The 22,404-nt window shown below is 44.2% G+C and overlaps 1 protein-coding gene across 1 annotated transcript in view; it reads left to right on the top strand.

Moving 5' to 3' along the window:
- Window positions 1-22,404, top strand: part of LOC137522195 (potassium-transporting ATPase alpha chain 2-like) — a 101,485-nt gene that overhangs the window by 14,527 nt on the left and 64,554 nt on the right. The window lies entirely within an intron of this gene.

Genomic DNA, 22,404 nt, shown 5'->3' with positions numbered 1-22,404 from the left:
GAAGATCAAAATTCTGTCAGTCAAACAAGATAGAAAATTTTATTACATTGCAAAGGAGTGGCTGTTGTTTCAACTGTAGATCGATTTACTGTTTCTAACAATGTGACTTTAACTTTTTCACATCAATCTTATTGCAACTATGAGTGATCAAAACACATATTACGTTTATAATTTGGATGAAATGTAATCACTATCAATGTGTGGGGCTTTGATCAATCTATTCTCTACGGATCAGAACTTTGGAGTATATGGCTAGCTTTACTTTTCAGGACAATAGGCTGAATCTGCCTAGCTGTGCAGGAAAATAGAAAGGGACTTCAGACAATTTCTTAATAGGACCAATACCATAAGTAACTATGTTTACTCTTTATGTCACATGTCGGTTCTGGTACCCTTTTAGGCTGACATATTGCGATGCAATTAAATCGTAATGGGATGTTCAAATCGGTGCATTCACAGTGTGGTGTGGTAGAATCCTATGGCATATTGCAAGGCATTCAGTGCGGTACTGGACAACATCCACGTTTACAGCTACAGCAGTGAAACATACTTTTAGTGTACTGTATGCTTCAACGTATGCATCATATCGCACAGATAACACGCGATTAGTGATGATTAATGATGACCATAACATGCTAGTTACGATGACATGAAATCTTGCATAAAATGTTGCAATTACGGCCACACGTAATTATGATTTGTAAATTCACTTGACTTCGCACAATCTCACTAATATTATAAATGGATGTTTGGATGTTTGGAAGTTTGCTACTCAATCACGCAAAAATGGCTGAACGGATTTGAGGGAAATTTGGCACACACATAGTACATTACCGGGAATAACATATAGGATACTTTTTATCCCCACAACCAAAAAGTGGGTGGAGACAAATACAAATTTCACTGGGAAAATGTAAACTGCAGCCATTCTTACGCTGTTAATGGCAGGGGTCTCAAACTTTGCACAGTTGGTCACTGGGTGACTGGGATTAATATTCAGAAAAGTAGGTGGAGCCTACAAAAGCCAATCAAAATTCACTTATTGCTTTTCAAGGGGAATATTTAATTGCTGCCATTCTTGCACGGTTAGAGGAACAAGCCTCAAACCTGGTACAGTTGGTCATTGGGTGACTGGGGTTCGAATTCAGAAATGGGGGTGGAATCACAGTCAATCAGATTTGTTTAATTTCAATGCAAATTATTGATGCCAAAGACTGCAAAGCTCACAAACTAGGTCCTTGAGTAAATGAGTCATTGTGTGTTAGGGCGATTTTCTGGCAATCGCATTTCAGTGCTATAGAAGCGCTAAATGCGATTGTGGAAAAACCGCTGCAGTGTCCAGTGATTTTTCCGCATTAAATCACAGAAAAATCACTCCCGCAAAATGCCGGCGATGTTTTGCTCTTTTAAGTGTGAATTGGTCCTTAGGGTTAGAAAACGTGGGCGGAGCCAACACCAGCCAAATACATACCCAGGCAATGCTGGGCCATCAGCTAGTATTGATTTTAAAAATGCAAAGGAAAAATGTTTTTTTTAACTCAATAAAAGTGGGAACAAGGGAAACCTTTTTTTTACAAAAAGACCGTATAGTTTTTGAGATCATCGATTTTAAAAGTTCAATGAAAATTTCGAAGGAAAAAAGTAATACATGTAAATGCGCTAAATACATTAACTGTCATTACCGCTTTTAAATGTATACTATTTTCCTTTGAACCTTTAAAATTGATTATCTCAAAAACTATAAGGTCTTTTTGGGAAAAAAAAGGTTTCCCTTGTACCCACTGTTCTACTTAATATATCCTGCAAATTTGGTGATTGTAACATGTAAGGGGGCTTTGCTATTAACCGCTAAAGTCGGCAGGATTTAATCACTAATACTTTTTCATTGAAAACTTTAAATTTGATTTTCTCAAACTATAAGGTCTTTTTGAAAAAAAAATTTTTAAGTTGCAGCCACTGATCACCTTTATAATCCATGCAATTTTGGGGACTGTAGCATGTATGGGGGCTAATCTGTGATCACGGCCGTAATTCCGGATATTAGAGGTAATCACGGAAAAAAAATCAAATTCGTAAGTCAGTGTCAAATCTGGAAAAAAAATCACGACTTCGGGCTCGTTTCCACCATAGCGAATCCGCATGCGGCGACGAGATGCGGATTCGCTTGTTACACTGAAGTGGCCAGGGCTGTTTCCACATGTGCGGCGTGCGGGAGCAATTTGGCGGCGGGCCAAATCTGCACGACGGGACCCACAGAATTCGCCTGCGTCGGGAATCCGTACGAATCGCCGCTAATGTATTTAATAGTAAAAACGCATGCGTTTGTTACATGCGTTTTTACCCGCGATTTCGCGTGCGATTTCGCACCCTTTTCAATGTTATTTTGCCCTGGCAGTGTCATGGTTAATTTCGCATGGCACCCTGCCATGCGAAATCGCACGCGAAATCGCGGGTAAAAACGCATGCGGAAACGCATCCGCATGCGTTTTTACAAGTGTCGGAATGCCGGCGAAATCGCGTCGCAACAGTGGAAACGGGCCCTTCGTCTGATTTTTTTTTAATCATGGCGGAATAAGTTGAATCCGTGATCGGGGGTATCCGAGCATCACTGCTTTGGAACACATAGTACTGGACTTTTATCTGCCTATAATAATCATATCTGAAGGCACCCTGAGCACTCTGACTGCTTAGAAGCACTCGGCAGAGTTTGTACATCGCAATAAAAGCAGACAGAGCCGGAATAGGCATTCTGCACATACACGGTGTACTATCACGCACAGGCTCATTATCTCGCAGCCTTCTTGCTTCACTCAGATATATATTTTGACAGTACAGGGAGGGACAGGCTGGAATTACCAGCTCTTCATCTCTCAATTACTATTCTAATGTCAGCCAGGAACTTCCCAGAGTTGTCTATCACTCATCCGGTTCTGACTAGATGCAGCGGACATCAAACCAGACTGATCCGCACCCTAATACTTAGCACAAAGTACATCCACTTCTAGGTCTCTAATTCTATGCCACTTATTTTTATATCCAAACGAAGCATGAATGATACCAGGTGCAGCTGCAGAAGGTGTGCCAGGGATGCAAACATTTTGGGGTTAAAGGAAACCTGGGATTACTTAAAGGACTTCCGAGGCCAACTCAAAAAAAAGTTAAATACTTGCATCACATTTGAAGGCACGGAGGACGCGGTCCGCGTCCTCCGTGGCGTTCCGCCGGGTCCCCGCCGCTCAATAACCCCCCGGGCCGGCTCCCGACCCTACGGTTACAAAAAACATACAAAACACATACAAATAGGAAGTACATTTCTCCCAGAGTAAAATGAGCCATAAATTACTTTTCTCCTATGCTGCTGTCACTTACAATTGGTAGTAGAAATCTGACATTACCAACGGTTTTGGGCTAGTCCATCTCTTCATGGTGGATTCTCAGCATGGCCTTTATTATTTATAAAGACAATTCCCTGAAAATGATTAATGCAAAGATGCTGGCCAGCCTCCCTGCTCACTGCACACTATTTTGGCAGTTGGACGGAGCACCTGCCATTCTTTTAAAAATAAAGAAAACCCTGTGAACTCCACTATGAGAAGATGGACTAGTCCAAAATCTGTCGGTAATGTCAGATTTCTACTACTTTCTGTAAGTGACAGCAACATGGGAGAAGAGTCATTTATGGCTCATTTTACTTTGGAAGAAATGTACTTCTTATTTGTATGTATTTTAAATTTCAAGATTTTTGCAATCGTTACTCTTTAAAAGAGACACTAAAGGGGAAAAAAATATGATATAATGATTTGTATGTGTAGTACAGCTAAGAAATAAAACATTAGGAGTAGAGACATAAGTCTAATATTATTTCCAGTACAAGGAGAGCCATTGAGCTCCATGACTTTCAAAGTCGCAGAGAGCTCTATCTTCTGAAGCTTGTTATCTCAACTGTCAGTCTGTAATGAATAGCGGAGATGTCGCCGCGCGGACAAGCGGCAGGGCGGCTGTCTCCGCGTTCAAGCCGGCGGCTGTTTCCACGCAGCAACATGTCTCTGGTTTGCCTGGTCCTTCTAGTGCACACAGATGGAGAGCTACGCACGCGCGCCAGGCGACAGGACCTTTATGCCAGCAGGACGGGAATCAGCTGATCAGGCCGATCAGCTGATCCCAGCTGGACTCCTGATTGGCTGAGTGGCTGGTGCGGCCCTGCAGAGCGCTGTAAGTATATATAGAACTTGCTTGTCAGTTGCTGGTTGTCTGCCGTTGCGAATACTCACGTGTGAGCACCCAGACCTCAGTCAGATCCTACAGTGTGTTAGAACTAGTTGGAACTGGGAATTCACACTTAGCCAGATTCCGCTTTAGGAGATTACTGTGTTATTACTGTGTTATACTTCAGACTAGTTCCCGGGTGTTGAGACCAAGGACCTCCCACCTAAGTCTAGGATATGACTGTGTTATACTTCAAACTAGTTCCCGGGTGTTGAGACCAAGGACATCACACCTAAGTCTAGGATATTACTGTGTTATACTTCAGACTAGTACCCGGGTGTTGAGACCAAGGACCTCACACCTAAGTCTAGGATATTACTGTGTTATACTTCAGACTAGTTCCCGGGTGTTGAGACCAAGGACCTCACATCTCAGACTAGGATTGTGCTATATTGATACCTGTTATGATCTCTAGCTTTGCTGACCTCTCTCCTGCTTTCTGATTCGGTACCTCGCATATCTGTCTACCCGTTGCCAACCTTGCCTGTACCCTGACACCGAATTAGCCTTCTGTCTCTGTACCTTATTTGCTGGTGTGTTGCCAACCTGACTTGTATGACCCTTCTGGCTGTCACCCGTCCCTTGGGTGAACAGTCACTCTGTCATCCTTGAGACACCAACTCTATAGGTGTCCATTAGCTGTAAGACTGCCTGCTCCTCAGGAAGTCCTTCTTACAGTGCAGTCAGGGGACTTTACCTATAGAAGTCCACTGGTTGTAATACAGTCTTATTCCCAGCCCATCAGGGAATCCTTGGCTGCAGTACAGTCTGATTCCCGATCCATCAGGGAACCCCTGGCTGCAGTACATTATCCATCTCCTCCTCTTAAGGAGGTTAGGGTCTACACAGTCAGAGGTCACCTGCGCCTCAGGTGTCCACTGGCTGCAGCGCAGTCCAATCCCCTGCTCTTCAGGGAATACTTGGCTGCAGTAGTGTCTATCTCCCGCTCCTCGGGAGATAACCTTTCTTACTGTTGCACCAAACACTCACATTACATTAGGTGTCTTGTGTCAAGCTATACTTGTATTATTGGTGATTCTGCAGATCACCATTTAATCAGGTATAACATCTGTATTATTGGTGATACTGCAGATCACCAATAATCAGATACACTCTGTGTGCTGACACCAATCGTTACACAGTCACTGTATTTTCTTTTTCTCTCCAGAGGGCAGGTCAATAGTTCACTGGCCTCCTCTGTAAAATCATTTAGAATGCTGAGTAGTGTGTAAACTGCAAATATTAGAGAGTGATGCAATTGCGAATATTTTCTTTGCTACTAATGTTCTAGTAATTATCCGTCCTACACAACCAATTCATTATATCATAATTTTTTTTTTTTTGCTTCAGTGTCTCTTTAAAGCGTTCAGTCTACTCAATGAGCATAACAAAATGATCTCCAGTCATGAGCTCATCAACATTCTTATCTGCGTTAATAATGAGAAGATCACTGAAATGATCTCAGCAGGTCCCTTTGTGACAGGGATAAAATGCAGTGGAAAATAGTTTTTTGGGGATTTCGTCAGGGCTGACTATAGCATGAGACGAGAGAGGGCTGGGCCCCCTCAAATGTTCTGCCCCCTAAATCGGGCAGAGCGGCAGGAAGAGGCAGCGGGGACAGCGGAACAGCGGACAGGGGACGTGCCCACCTTCCCCCACCAGACTGTGGGACCCCTGTGGTGAACTGGCCGCAGCGTCTAATAGACACCGCACCACTTTATCCCTGCAGCTCACCGCTCCAGCCTGCATAGTCTTCCGGCAGGCAGAGCAGGGCTACAGGAAGATGGCGCCTGAAGTCCTGTACTGGAGACTATTTGTGTCTTCAGTACAGGGCTTCAGGTGCTATATTCCCGTAGCCCTGCTCTCTGCCTGTCAGCGCTGTACTTTCGCAGGCTGGCTGCGCCGCTGCAGGTCTTCGGGGGAGAGGAGTCTTCTGCAGGAGGTGGGGTGAAACGCTGGCCATATTAAGATTATTTTCTGGTGAAATGCTGGCCACATTATGATTATTTTTTGGTGAAACGCTGGGCACATTATGATTATTTTATGGTGAGACGCTGCCCATATTACAATTATTTTCTAGTGAAAGATTGCCGCATTACGATTATTTTATGGTGAGTCATTGCTACGTTGCGATTATTTTCCGGTGAAAGATTGTCATATTACGATTATATTATGGTGAATCATTGCTGCGTTATGATTATTTTCTTGTGCAAGATTGCCACATTATGATTATTTTATGGTGAATCGTTGCTGCGTTACGATTATGTTACGGTGAAAGATTGCTGCATTACAATTATTTCTATGGTGAAGCACTGCTTGCATTCATGTGTCAGAGGTAATAGTTCTTGCATTGCATGTGTCGGAGGTAATAATTCTTGCATTTCATGCGTCAGAGATAACAGTTGTTGCATTTTATGTGTAGGAGGTAATGGTTCTTGCATTTCATGTGTTGGAAGTAATGGTTCTTGCATTGCCGCCTCACTGTTATGCATTACATTACAGTTAGCACCACCCATGACGTTATGACCACACCCATTTTTTCGCCGCAGCACGCTTCACGCACCGCACTAGCATTACTGAAAAAAATTGTGCTCGAACATGATGTCCCTTCACATTTCTGACTGCCCCCTCATATGTGCCTTTCTAGAACCGGCCCTGGATTACGTTCATTTTCATGGCAAAGAAGGACTTTGCATTTCATCTGATAACTTCCTAAAATTATGGAGTATATGCAAATTGCCTTCATTAAAACTGAAGCAGCAAACTATGAAAGTGTGTATTTGTGCCACTCTCAAAACTTTTGGCTATCGCTGCACTATATTTACAGTGGTTTGCAAAAGTATTCGGCCCCCTTGAAGTTTTCCACATTTTGTCACATCACTGCCATAAACATGAATCAATTTTATTGGATTTCCACGTGAAAGACCAATGGTGGTGTACATGTGAAAAGTGGAACGAAAATCATACATGATTCCAAACATTTTTTACAAATCAATAACTGCAAAGTGTGCTGTGCGTAATTATTCAGCCCAATACTTTGTAGAACCACCTTTTGCTGCAATTACAGCTGCACGTCTTTTAGGGTATGTCTCTATCAGCTTTGCATAACTAGAAACTGAAATCTTTGCCCATTCTTCTTTGCAAAACAGCTCCAGCTCAGTCAGATTAGATGGACAGCGTTTGTGAACAGCAGTTTTCAGATCTTGCCACAGATTCTCGATTGGATTTAGATCTGGACTTTGACTGGGCCATTCTAACACATATGTTTTGTTTTAAAGCATTCCATTGTTGCCCTGGCTTTATGTTTATGGTCATTGGCCTCAATTCACTAAGATCATGCTAGAGATAATAAGGCAAGAGAAAACTTACCTCCACACGTGAGAGAGTCATCTTACCTCTTCATTCCTTAAGTTACCTCTCCTGTAGTTAATTTACCTCCTCTGTAGTTAATTTACCTCCTCTGTAGTTAATTTACCTCCTCTGTACTTATTTTCACATGCAGCTAATTAACAGCTTGGCCTCAATTCCCTAAGCTTATCTCCTGTCTTTAATAACTCTTCTAGAGTTGTTACCATGGTGATAAGGCATGTAGTATTCAGGAAACATTTTACCTCAGGCAAACCTAATGTTAACTCTTCTGTCTTTAAGTTAACTCTTCAATCCTTAAAATAACTCTAGAGTTAAAGACAGGCTGTTTATTAACTGCATGTGAAAATAACTACAGAGGAGGTAAAATAACTACAGAGAAGGTAGAATAACTACAGAGGAGGTAAAATAACTACAGAGGAGGTAACTTAAGGAATGAAGAGATAAGATAACTCTCTCTTATGTGGAGGTAACTTTTCTCTTGCCTTATTATCTCCAGCATGATCTTAGTGAATTGAGGCCTATATAGTCTTTAACTCTGGAGTTATTTTAAGGATTGGAGAGTTAATTTAAAGACAGAAGAGTTAACTTTAGGCTTGCCTGAGGTAAAATGTTTCCTGAATACTACATGCCTTATCACCATGGTAACAACTCTAGAAGAGTTATTAAAGACAGGAGATAAGTTTAGTGAATTGAGGCCATTGTCCTGCTGGAAGGTGAACCTCCACCCCAGTCTTAAGTCTTTTGCAGACTCCAAGAGGTTTTCTTCCAAGATTGCCCTGTATTTGGATCCATCCATCTTCCCATCAACTCTGACCAGCTTACCTGTCCCGGCTGAAGAGAAGCACCCCTAGAGCATGATGCTGCCACCACCATATTTGACAGTGGGGATGGTGTGTTCAGAGTGATGTGCAGTGTTCGTTTTCCGCCACACATAGCGTTTTGCATTTTGGCCAGAAAGTTCCATTTTGGTCTCATCTGACCAGAGCACCTTCTTCCACATGTTTGCTGTGTCCCCCACATGGCTTGTGGCAAACTGCAAACGGGACTTCTTATGCTTTTATGTTAACAATGGCTTTCTTCTTGCCACTCTTACATAAAAGCCAACTTTGTACAGTACACGACTAATAGTTGTCCTATAGACAGATTCCCCCACCTGAGCTGTAGATCTCTGCAGCTCGTCCAGAGTCACTATGGGCCTCTTGACTGCATTTCTGATCAGCGCTCTCCTTGTTTGGCCTGTGAGTTTAGGTGGACGGCCTTGTCTTGGTAGGTTTACAGATGTGCCATACTCCTTCCATTTCTGAATTATCGCTTGAACAGTGCTCCATGGGATGTTCAAGGCTTTGGAAATCTTTTTGTAGCCTAAGCCTGCTTTAAATTTCTCAATAACTTTATCCCTGACCTGTCTGGTGTGTTCTTTGGACTACATGGTGTTGTTGCTCCCAAGATTCTCTTAGACAACCTCTGAGGCCGTCACAGACCAGCTGTATTTGTACTGACATTAGATTACACACAGGTGCACTCTATTTAGTCATTAGCACTCTCATCAGACAATGTCTATGGGCAACTGACTGCACTCAGACCAAAGGGGGCTGAATAATTATGCACACCCCACTTTGCAGTTATTGTGGCTGGATAGTGTAATGGTTAAGGGCTCTGCCTCTGATGTAGGAGTCCTGGGTTCAAATCCTGGCTCTTCCGACTCGGTAAGCCAGCACCTATTCAGTAAGGAGTTCATTGGGCAAGTCTCCCTAACACTGCTACTGCCTACTGAGTGCGCTCTAGTGGCTGCCTCGCAAGCGCTTTGAGTCCGACAGGAGAAAGGCGCTATACAAAAAAAGGAATTATTATTATTTGTAAAAAATATTTGGAATCGTGTATGATTTTTGATCCACTTCTCACATGTACACCACTTTGTATGTCTTTCACGTGGAACTCCAATAAAATTGATTCATGTTTGTGGCAGTAATGTGACAAAATGTGGAAAACTTCAAGGGGGCCGAATACTTTTGCAAACCACTGTACAGAGTTGTACTATGTATAATTAGCCCAGAGGGTGAACTGATCCAGGCAAGTCGCGCAGTAATTAACACACACTGGTAGGTATGTTTTCTGCTTGAATATGGACTTCCCAAAGGTATCGTCATGAAAACAGAAAACGACCCTTCAGGGTAAAAATACTGTTGGCAATTTTTCCTTCATTGTTGTCATAATAAACAAGTCTTACTACAGGTTGAAGGTTTACCTAGTCACATGTTTTGTTTGTCTTTTCTTTTATCAGACTTCCATCCAAGACAAGAGACAAATAACATTTATCTTCTTGCAAACTCAAAGCACCAGAGCTGTAGCCAGTGGGACACACTCTATAGGCAGTGGCAGTTGTTAGGGAGTCTTGCTCAAGGTCTCCTGTCTACTGAATAGGTGCTGGCTTAATGAACAGGAAGAGCTGAGATTCAAACCCAGGTCTCCTGTGTCAGAGGCACAGCCCTTAAAGAGAACCAGAGACGAAGCACCCTTATGTATTTTACCATATATATCAATGGGAACATGACAGTAAACACCTACCCTGCTCTTTGTTTCATTCTTCTCTGCTAAATCTGCTTGTTACCAGCTCTAATAAGAATCTCTGACTGAGCACAGCCACTCACCGATGCTCCGGTTCACTTCTGGAATTTCAGTCTTTAAAGTCTGAAAACCAATGTGCCTGCGTTGCCGTGTCCTTGCTCCTGCTGATTTAACCAGGAGTGTACTGCGCAGGCCCAGTATGGTCTGTGCCTGCGCAGTGCGCTGTTGGTGCCATCAGCGGGATGTCTGCGGGGGACCATTAGAAGCCCCGGATAAGTTCAACTCATTTTCCCCCGACCCCCCTACAGTATTCCTTTAAGCTTCGTCGACCCAGAGAGGATCGGGCTGCCTCTGTTGTAATGAATACAAGTTATGCTCGCCTTCTGCAGGCTCTGTGTGCTTTGTTTACTCCTCACTCTCTGCTCTCAGTTTCTGATGCAGTTTGTGAGGCAGAGGGGGAAAGAGCTGCCTGTCACATGCTAAGAAACTGTGAGAATCCCAGACTGGAGTGCAGATAATTTACTATGTAATAAAAACTTGTAGTATACTGTAACATTATATATACAGTGGTTTGCAAAAGTATTCAGCCCCCTTGAATTTTTCCACATTTTGTCACATTACTGCCACAAATATGAATCAATTTTATTGGAATTCCACGTGAAAGACCAACACAAAGTGGTGAACACGTGAGAAGTGGAACGAAAATCATACATGATTCCAAACATTAAAAAAAAAAATAACTGCAAAGTGCGGTGTGCGTAATTATTCAGCCCCCTTTGGTCTGAGTGCAGTCAGTTGCCCATAGACATTGTCTGATGAGTGCTAATGACTAAATAGAGTGCACCTGTGTGTAATCTAATGTCAGTACAAATACAGCTGCTCTGTGACGGCCTCAGAGGTTGTCTAAGAGAATATTGGGAGCAACAACACCTTGAAGTCCAAAGAACACACCACACAGGTCAGGGATAAAGTTATTGAGAAATTTAAAGCAGGTTTAGGCTACAAAAAGATTTCCAAAGCCTTGAACATCCCATGGAGCACTGTTTAAGCGATCATTCAGAAATGGAAGGAGTATGGCACAACTATAAACCTACCAAGACAAGGCCGTCCACCTAAACTCACAGGCTGAACAAGGAGAGCGCTGATCAGAAATGCAGTCAAGAGGCCCATGGTGACTCTGGACGAGCTGCAGAGATCTACAGCTCAGGTGGGGGAATCTGTCCATGGGACAACTATTAGTCGTGCACTACACAAAGCTGGCCTTTATGGAAGAGTGGCAAGAAGAAAGCCATTGTTAACAGAAAAGCATAAGAAGTCCTGTTTGCAATTTGCCACGAGCCATGTGGGGGACACAGCAAACATGCGGAAGAAGGTGCTCTGGTCAGATGAGACCAAAATGGAACTTTTTGGCCAAAATGCAAAACGCTATGTGTGGCAGAAAACTAACACTGCACATCACTCTGAACACACCATCCCCACTGTCAAATATGGTGGTGGCAGACTGGCAGCATCATGCTCTGGGGGTGCTTCTCTTCAGCAGGGACAGGGAAGCTGGTCAGAGTTGATGGGAAGATGGATGGAGCCAAATACAGGGCAATCTTGGAAGAAAACCTCTTGGAGTCTGCAAAAGACTTGAGACTGGGGCGAAGGTTCACCTTCCAGAAGGGCAACGACCCTAAACATAAAGCCAAGGCAACAATGGAATGGTTTAAAACAAAACATATCCATGTGTTAGAATGGCCCAGTCAAAGTCCAGATCTAAATCCAATCGAGAATCTGTGGCAAGATCTGAAACTGCTGTTCACAAACGCTGTCCATCTAATCTGACTGAGCTGGAGCTGTTTTGCAAACAAGAATGGCCAAGGATTTCAGTCTCTAGATGTGCAAAGCTGGTGGAGACATACCCTAAAAGACTGGCAGCTGTAATTGTAGCAAAAGGTGGTTCTACAAAGTATTGACTCAGGGGCCGAATAATTACGCACTCCCCACTTTGCAGTTATTTTTATTTTTTTAAATGTTTGGAATCATGTATGATTTTCATTCCACTTCTCATGTGTACACCACTTCGTATTGGTCTTTCACGTGGAATTCCAATAAAATTAATATGTTTGTGGCAGTAATATGACAAAATGTCGAAAACTTCAAGGGGGCCGAATACTTTTGCAAACCACTGTATACACACACACACGCAAGCACACACACACACACGCAAGCACACACACACACACGCAAGCACACACACACACACGCAAGCACACACACACACACAAACACATATTAGTGTAATGGCAAAGAGGGATCCAGGACTAGATTGGTATGTTTTTTTATTGTACAAATCGGACAGTACAGATTCTCTTTAATATGAATAAATGTGTAACAAAATCTAAAGGTGGCCACACACCATATAATTTTTTAATTTCTGTTCAATTTAAGAATTGCAATCAATTTTTCTGACTGATTGTAACATTTCAAAAATATGACCAATGTACCACACACCTATGTTCAAGTTTTCCCCAATTATGATAAAAAAGATTGGAAACTTTGACAAAATTGCTAGGGTGTGTATATTAATAAATTGATAATCTAACACACACACCATACAATCTTTAGAAAGATTGAAGAAAAAATATCTGGCATTCTGGATTGATAAAAATCGAAGAAAACGGGAAATCCGATCAGATTTTTCAGTCTAATGAAAAAAAAGCTTACGATTTTTTTCGGGAGATCCGATTAATTTTATCGAATTGCCATAAAATCAGATCATTTTATTGTATTGTGTGTGGCCACCTTAAGCCAAAAAAGGGTCAGAGAGCCTAAGGAGATCTAAAGGATTGGACCAATGCATGATAAATGTCTGCTGTGATTTATCAAAATGAACTTTGCTAGAGCACGAATAGATTACCATTCAACTAAACTCCAGTTGTATGGCTAATTTTAGTCTCCGTTTTTAGTGCAGAAGCAGTTATCAGTGGAAACATGGTGGACTGTGAAGGGTTAATTTTATTAGATGGTGTCTATGTACTACCTGGCCTGATAAATTGCAAAACAATAATGTACTCTATAGCCCAGAATAAGGAGACAGACCTGTACAGGTTGCACAGGAATCCACAGCAGGTGAATACCAGTTTTAACAGCAGGCCAGTGATGCTGGTCAGAGGTTGAGAGTAGAGACATCTCTACACTCAGTTCATCTTTGATATGCATCACTAGAACTTTTCCAGAGCTCCATTAGTGATATATTATAGTGCTGCATAATAGGATTACTATGGCATCGGGATCATTAGCCTATTCAGGGGCATAATAATAGCCACTGGCCCCCTGCAACCTCCATGATTGTGAGTGGGCGGGGCTGTGTGCCCCCCCCCTCCCCCCTCCGCACCTGCATGCAGAGTAGCGCAGGGAGTGGTGAAATATATACCTGCTCCAGCACTGAAGGTATCCTCCATGCTTGCATGAGTTATGGGCTACATGGTGGCCTAGTTGTGAGCACTCTCGCCTTGCAGCACTGGGTCCCTGGTTCAAATCCCAACCACAGCACTATCTGCATGGGGTTTTTATGTTCTCCTTGCATATATGCATGGGTTTCCTCCGAGAACTCCTGTTTCCTCACACATAAAAAAATACACTTAAAGAGAATCAGTGCTCTAAAATTCTTACAATAAAAAGCATACCATTCTATTCATTATGTTCTAATGGGCCCCTCTTTGCCGTTTCTGCCACTCCCTGCTGCAATCCTGGCTTGTAATTGCCAGTTTTAGGCAGTGTTTACAAACAAAAAACATGGCTGCTATCCAGCATGTGATAGGCTGAGAGAAGCTCAGTCTGTGACTCATACAGAGCCTGCAGGGGGCGTGGAGAGGGTGTGTATTCTACCTATCACAGTAGAGCAGCACATTCCTGCCTGAGCCGGCAAAGGAAAGAAGATTCAATTATATAACAGAGATAATACAGCCACTGTGCAACTAAAAAAGGCTGCAGTAAAACAGACCACATTAGAACAGGTATAGGAACTTATAGGATAGAAGAAATAAGGCTGAACATTTTGCTACAGTTTCTTTAAGTTAATTGTCTTCCCAATAAATTTGGCCCTAGACTACAATACATACCCTACACTTGTGTAGCAAATGGGGGGTGCAGAGGTTGCGACCGCATTGGGGCCCTTGGGCCAGAGGGGCCCCATAGGACAACCCCAGTATTAGCTCTCTATTGGTCCTGTGCTCATAATAATCACTTCTATAAATGCTTTGAATAATAGTAATCATTAACAAACTTCTCCCCATTCCCTTCTTGCACCTCTGACACCGCCATTGGCTGGTTTAGGACCACCGTATCAATTGTTATTTATAGAGTGCTTGGGGGGCCCCAATGTAAAACTTGCATTGTTGCCCACAGCTCCTTAGCTACGCCACTGACACTACACGATACATACATATGACTATGGTAGGGATAAGATTGTGAGCCCCTCTGAGGAATAGTTAAGGTAGAAGGCAATATAGTCTGTACAGCACTGCGGATGATGTCGGTGCTATATAAATAATAATAATGTGTCACAGCTGCACACTCTCTGCTGGCTCCTGATTACATGACGTATGATCACATGACATATGTGAGCCATGTGATCGGAGGATGGCAGCGCAGAGCAAGTGGCTGCTCGGAAACAGAGAGGTCACCTGCACCACAGGAAGCAGGTAAACATCTCACCATTTCCTGTGCTACTCCACAATGGGCTCTATTCACAAAACTTCTAATAAATTTCTTATTTATGACCTATTTGATAAAAATAACCTTTCAGCACATGACGTTCCTGATTATTATTATTCCGTAATTTCAACATCACTTTTCTTTCCTTAATTATATGATATTTTTGGCCTTTGGTTCGCGAGGGTTTGTAGGTCCATGGAGGTCTAAGGTGCCAGGGCATCTGTGCCTACAGGCTCCTGTGATGTAAATCCTGGCCTGAGTACTTGTACTTCTTGTATTTGGTTACCAATTGTCTTACAGGTTAGTATCAACCCTATAGTCTGGAAACACACAGCATCAACCCTATAATTTTGAAATTACACTCCTTCTTCCATGTTTGACAATTGATGTTACAGAATGAGGAACAATCTTTATGCCTACTCAATGGCATAGAAAAATCCTGTATGATGAGCCAAACATTTTGAATTTTGATTCAACAGTCCAGAACACCTTCTTCCAGTCTTCAGTAGTCTACTGGTGGTATTTACTGCCCAGGAAAGCCTCTATTTTCATATTCTGATGTCCAGGGGCAGACCTGCCATGATGCCACCTGAATCAGGCATCAAAATCAAGGGGGTGGGGGAAGAGACATTTGGACAAAAACTTTGGGCCACCTAGCACCTGCCTCCTCTTTTCTCTTCTGCCCACCTTCCTGGCCCACACACTACTCTTCTCATCCACACATCCCCATCCTCATTCAACTGGTGGCACCTGCTGCCGTTACCTATGTCATCATAAGCAGGTGAGGTGTTGGTATATGCCTCTTATCAAAACATGCTACAGTAAAATCCCATCACTGGTGAGAGATCACCATGGCCAGTCACAGGCAGAGGTGTATCTAGAGGGGTGCCGGCATGGTTCATGCCATGGGCGCCACAGCAGCATGGGTGCCAATTCTGCCCCTATGCTGTGCCAGATGCCTGCCCTGTGCTGCACTCCAACACCTGCCCCTGTGCTGCGCCCCAATGCCTGCCCCTGTGCTGCGCCCCAATGTGTGTCCCTGTGCTGCGCCCCAATGCCTGCTCCTGTGCTGCACCCCAATGTCTGCCCCTGTGCTGCGCCCCAATGCCTGCCCCTGTGCTGCACCCCCAATGCCTGCACCTGTGCTGCACCACCAATGCTTGCCCCTGTGCTGCGCCCCAATGCCTGCCCCTGTGCTGCATCCCAATGCCTGCCCCTGTGCTGCGTCCCAATGCCTGCCCCTGTGCTGCACCCCATTACCTGCCCCTGTCCTGCACCCCAACGCCTGCCCCTGTGCTGCACCCCAATGCCTGCCCCTGTGCTGCACCCCAATGCATGTGCTGCGCCCCCATGATTGTCCTTGTGCTGTGCCCCCATGCCTGCCCCTGTGCAACATCCCCATGCCTGCCCCCCATTCCTCCTGTTACTCAGACCTCAGATTAAATTAATTCTGTTATTTGGGGAACATGGCTTCTTATGTATGTAGGGCCCACTTAGCTTAGTGTTAGAAAAGAGGACAGAGAGGAAATAAGAAGAGATATTTTCAAAAAAGTAACTTCAGCAATATCCCGAGCCCAAAACACAGGCGACCATAACAAATGTACGTGAGAAAGGATGTTGTTCTTAGGAGGAGGGGCGAAATTTCAGAGTTTGCCATAGGCTCTATATTACCCAGATACGCCCCTGGTCAGAGGGGAATCTTTGGCATGCAATCAGGCCGGGGTGCTGGCACCAGACTGGCCAATCACAGCAGCCTGCTGCTCCTGTGCTAACTGGTGCTTATGGTCTTGCAAGCGGGACCTCAACACTATCATTGGGTCAATTGCTGCACTCGATCGGTAGCAGTGACAGATGATAGATTACATCTTCCAGTCTAAGTATCCCCAGTTTCTGAGTGCCTTTTTTAGATATTGAAAATTTAAATATTTTGTAAACTAGGTGCTCTGGTCTCTTTAAGGCAGGTGTCCCAACCTTTTCAAACCCGAAGACCGCTTTGACGCAAGACATTCTTCCCAAGGCCCGGCAGATCGAGATAACGGGACGCTAAAGGACATGAGGCCGTCGGGAAAACGTCTGCGCAGTCAATACGGAAGCTTACAAACACACAAGTGACCCCGAGGTCATTCCCCAGGGACTATTTGCTGTGAATAGTATAGTGCATTGCTAATAATCCATTGCTAGATCCAGCCAGCTACTGCTGAATACATGAATACATGTCTCGCTCACCAGTCTTCAAATGTCCTCCACTGTTGCCACTAGCCATGCTCCATCGTTCAGCTATGTCTACTAGTAGCCAGTAGCTACTGCCATGGAATTATGCAGAGATGCGGGGAGAGGCAGACACCCGCTTTGATACAGATCCGTCAGCACGTCACACTTCTAAGTACTAGTCACACTACTAAGTGGTGACTTCTTCACTCAACTCTCTAGGCGGGAGATGAGGCTGCAGGCGATGTAGCCACGTGCAGTGCCGGGCCGAGGCAGAGGTGAGAGAGGCTCCAGCCTCAGGGCGCAGTGTAGGAGGGGGTGCACAGCTCACTCAGCTATCATTCCCCTATTGTGTTTGAAGCAGAGAGAAATAAGAAAAGGTAATACATGGCAGTAACTGCAAGTCAGATAACTAGAGATTAAGGTGTTGGGGCAGTTGGGGGCCCTGGGGCGCCTGTTAGTCTAATAGCAATGAGTGTGTGACGGCTGGGGTGAGAGGGTGCTGGAGGACCTTGTCCCGGCTCTGGCCACTAGAGTGGGGCCGAACCTCCGATTTTCGGTTCGCGAACTGGGTTCGCGAACTTCCGCGGAAGGTTCGGTTCGCGTAAAAGTTCGCGAACCGCAATGGACTTCAATGGGGATGCGAACTTTGAAAAAAAAAAAATTATGCTGGCCACAAAAGTGATGGAAAAGATGTTTCAAGGGGTCTAACACCTGGACCCCCAGGTGGAGGAGTGGGATACATGCCAAAAGTCCCCGGGAAAAATCTGGATTTGACGCAAAGCAGCGTTTTAAGGGCAGAAATCACATTGAATGCTAAATGACAGGCCTAAAGTGCTTTAAAACATCTTTCATGTGTATACATCAATCAGGTAGTGTAATTAAGGTACTGCTTCACACTGACACACCAAACTCACCGTGTAACGCACCGCAAACAGCTGTTTGTGTAGTGACGGCCGTGCTGGACTGGTGCGCACCATGGCGAGAGTGCAGGTTTTGGTGGCTTTACAGCCCATATGGTCGCCTGGCTGATGTAGCTGAATGACAGAACAGGTATACAGTGGCGGGTTCACTGAACACAACAGGTATGCAGTGGCGTGTTCACTGAACAGGAATACAGTGGCGGGTTCACTGAACAGAACAGGTATGCAGTGGCGGGTTCACTGAACAGAACAGGTATGCAGTGGTGGGTTCACAGAACAGGTATGCAGTGGCAGGTTCACTGAACAGGTATACAGTGGCGGGTTCACTGAACAGAACAGGTATACAGTGGCGGGTTCACTGAACAGAACAGGTATGCAGTGGCGGGTTCACTGAACAGTACAGGTATGCAGTGGTGGGTTCACAGAACAGGTATGCAGTGGCGGGTTCACTGAACAGGTATGCAGTGGTGGGTTCACTGAACAGGTATGCAGTGGCGGGTTCACTGAACAGGTATGCCGTGGCAGGTTCACTGAACAGGTATGCAGTGGCAGGTTCACTGAACAGGTATGCAGTGGCAGGTTCACAGAACAGGTATGCAGTGGTGGGTTCACAGAACAGGTATGCAGTGGTGGGTTCACTGAACAGGTATGCAGTGGTGGGTTCACAGTACAGGTATGCAGTGGTGGGTTCACAGAACAGGTATGCAGCCAGGAACAAGCTAAGCCTAACTAATCTTTCCCTATGAGAGACAGTCTGCAGCAGCTCGCCCTACTCTCACTAACGCAGGCACACGAGTGAGCTTAATGGCCGCCGCTGCCTGCCTTTTATTAGGGGGGGGAGTGGCTCCAGGGGCTAGTGTTGACCCTCATGGTGCATTATGGGGTGAACCGAACTTCCGCAAAAGTTCGCCTGCGGGACGCGAACGCGAACCACTGAAGTTCGCATGGAACCGTTCGCAGGCGAACCGTTCGGCCCAACTCTACTGGCCATGTGCACGTATTGCCATGCACTAGTGGCTAATTAAAGGGGGAGGATAGATAGAGGGGGCGAGACTGGAGACTTCCTCATTGTGCAGCCGAAGGGAGATCTCATTGAAGGTGCGCACTGAGCACTCCAGAGAGGAGAGGCGGGGCAGAGCAGCGTGATGTAGCCGCGTGCACTTGACGCCGTGCACTTGCGGCTATTGAAGAATCCAAGATCAGAGGGGCGGGACCAAAGGTTTGAGAAAGTGACTGCAATGTGAGGAGAGAAAGGGGATGTAGCGGCGGCCCAGCTAAACACATCCCGTGGCCTGCTATTGGGCCGGGGGTTGGGGACCCTTGCTTTAATGTACCCACTAATTATGTATTAGGCGATGTTGGGGAGCTTTCATACTTCCTGATTAGTGTTTTTTGGTCGATTTTCTGTCCGATCGATTTTCCGCTCAATTTTCCACTTGATTCTCTTACCAATTTCCATTTACTTCTATGAGAAATCAAGCAGAAAAATGATATCGGACATAATGGATATGATCTATCGAACAATCTATCTGTCGAAAAACGCATTGTGTGTACCCAGCATAATGCTAGGTGCACACCATACAATTTTCTGGCAGATTTACCTGCCAGATCGATTATTTCCAACATGTCCAATCTGAATTTTGAGAAATTTTTTGATTTTCTGATTTTTTTATCTTTTTTATTTTTTTTATTTTTTTTTGATCGATTTTCATAGAACGGAATGAAAATCGATCAGAAAAATGATCAAAAAAACAATTTAAAAAACAGTCGGAAAATCAAAAAAATTGATCGAAATCCAGATCGGACATGTTGGAAATAATCGATCTGGCACGTAAATCTGCCAGAAAATTGTATGGTGTGTACCTAGCATAAGGCCGCCTCTGCCTGATGCTAGGTACACACGATGTGTTTTTTCAGCAAATAGATGGTTCAATAGATTTCCGTTATGTCCGATATTAATTCTGATAATTTTTCTGCTTGATTTCTCATAGAAGTGAATGGAAATTGATAAGTAAAAGATAAGAGAATCGAGCAGAAAATCGAGCGGAAAATGGATAGGACGGAAAATCGACTGAAAAAAAAACGCAACGTGTGTACCTAGCATCAGACCTCAGTCAGATGCTTGCCATTGGCACAGACAACACTCTCAATCTCAGCCCCCCCCCCCCTTTCATCATCGTCACTTGCCTCGGCAGTGTCTGCGGCTCTTCCAGTGGCGGGTCCCGGTCTTCCCGCCTTCGGCGGCAGTAGCTCCCCCCCTTCTCCTCATAGCTGCAGGCAGCCTCAGTCCAACACTTCTGGTGTGGTGCTGCCTGACCAGGCTGACCTGGCTCATGTCACAACTAGGGATGGCCCTGATTAGGAGAACTCATGGAGAAGCATGTGATCAGTTTGATCAGCTGATAGATTTGTAAGGTCCCGATTTGCTGTGATGACTTCCTGGTTTAACACATGATCAAAACCAGCAAATCAGAACCTTACAAATCTATCAGCTGATCAAACTGATCACATGCTTCTTAATGAGTTCTCCCAAGTAGGGCCATCCCTAGTCACAACATGTGAATGGCAGGCGGCATCACATCACACTTCTGGACGTTGTGTCATTTGACGTTTTACCTCCATTTCCACTTTATGCCCAGTGCTGCCCCCAGGTAAGCTACCACCTGAATGACGAACATCAGGCTGCTGCATAGAATGTCCGCCCTTCCCATACACACACTAGTTTCTTGCCCAGGGCAATCTGTATTAGCTGCCCGGGCCAAGTTCAAACCAGTGCATATACGTAGCTTTGTCTTTGCGCTCTCTTGTTTATCTGCTTGTTTATCTGCTTGACTTTTCTTGGTTTCTTGACTTTCCTGTCCCACTCCCATTATGCATCCTTCTAATTTCTTGTTTTACCCCACATATGAAATGTGCCAAACAAATAATTGTAAGCACAAAATACAATTCTGCTGACGAATAATGCAATTAGCTCTGATGTCTTTTTGAAAGAAGGATAACATACTAGATTCTTGAAGCCTGAAGAAAGAGAAGCACATTGTATAACATCACTTGTGTGCAGTGGAACGATCAGCTTGTGCAGAAGAAGAGAAGATATCCAGGTCTATCTAGAGTAAACCTGGTACAGCTAGATCACAGTGAAATTGAACTTGTTACCCAGAGGCGTAGCTGGGGACATCAGGGGGAGGAGCATAACTCTATATAATGGAGGTATGTGGACCCTACCAGTCTATGGCATCCTCCCAAATTCAGTGCTAGAAAAAGATTGTCCTACCTGTTCCTGCTGCTGTCTCATCATTCCAAGTGTGATTGCGTAACCCGTCAGCTGTGCTTCTGTGCTGACTGCAGACTCCAGACACTTCCCAGTCTGTCACTATGTCTTCCCAGGTGAGAGCATCTATTACACTTACTATACTGCTACACTCATGTATTATTATTTACTGAATCTATAGCAAATAAGCTGTTCACTGTTAAAATGTGATTAAATCAGTAGCAATAGATGCATTTTGTATTGTTTTTGTTTAAATAATTTTAGTTTGTATTTAGTTGTGTGTATGTTTTCTACAGAGTTAAATGCAAAACTGTGCAAAGTGGGGCAGGTAAATTTGGGATGGGTGCATCATGCAATGGCATAGTAAATTATGGCTATAGTGGCACTCAGATAGTAATTTGGGAGCCATCAAAAGACAGAGCCCAAATTTCTTTAAAAACATAGTCATTCGGCCGCCAGCAATAGCTGGCAGCCGAACTACATCTTTACCCCTGAGTCCATGGAGCCTGGAAGGGGAATAGTAATTAATTCCGCCGGGCTTTTTGCAGGAGCAGGGTGGGAATGGGTTGGGACATTTTTTGTCTTTTCCCTGCGGCTAAATTTCCTGTGCCGGTTTTGCATGTATACGGTAATTGTACTTCTGTGTACACGTAACTCAGTCATGCTCTGTCCACACATAACATAACGTGAAAGGCCGCATTTTATGTCATGTTTTATGTTAATGCTGTGTGAGTTTTGTGTGCGTTTTTACTGCGTTTTTGGTGCATTTGCATTTTTCATGCGTTTTGTGTGCTTTTTAATGCAACTCCGGTTCCCATATACAAAACGCATATGCGTTTTGTATGTGTTTTTCATGCATTTTTATATTTCCAATTATGCAAATCACTAGGAAGAGAACAGGAAGCGGAAATACAGCATAAAAAAATATTTGGGGGAAAAAAACACACATAAAAACGCATTGAAAATGCATGAAAAATGCATACCATTGCGTTCCCATTGACTTTCATTATGTGCGGTTTTTGATGGGTTTATTATTATTGATTTATAAAGCGCCAACATATTCCGTGGCGCTGTACAAAGTAATAAACAAACATGGGGTAC

Source organism: Hyperolius riggenbachi, chromosome 6, assembly GCF_040937935.1.
Source record: "Hyperolius riggenbachi isolate aHypRig1 chromosome 6, aHypRig1.pri, whole genome shotgun sequence".
NCBI lineage: Eukaryota > Metazoa > Chordata > Amphibia > Anura > Hyperoliidae > Hyperolius > Hyperolius riggenbachi.
The sequence above is the reverse complement of the archived record's forward strand: the minus strand, read 5'-3'. Positions and strand labels throughout refer to the sequence as shown.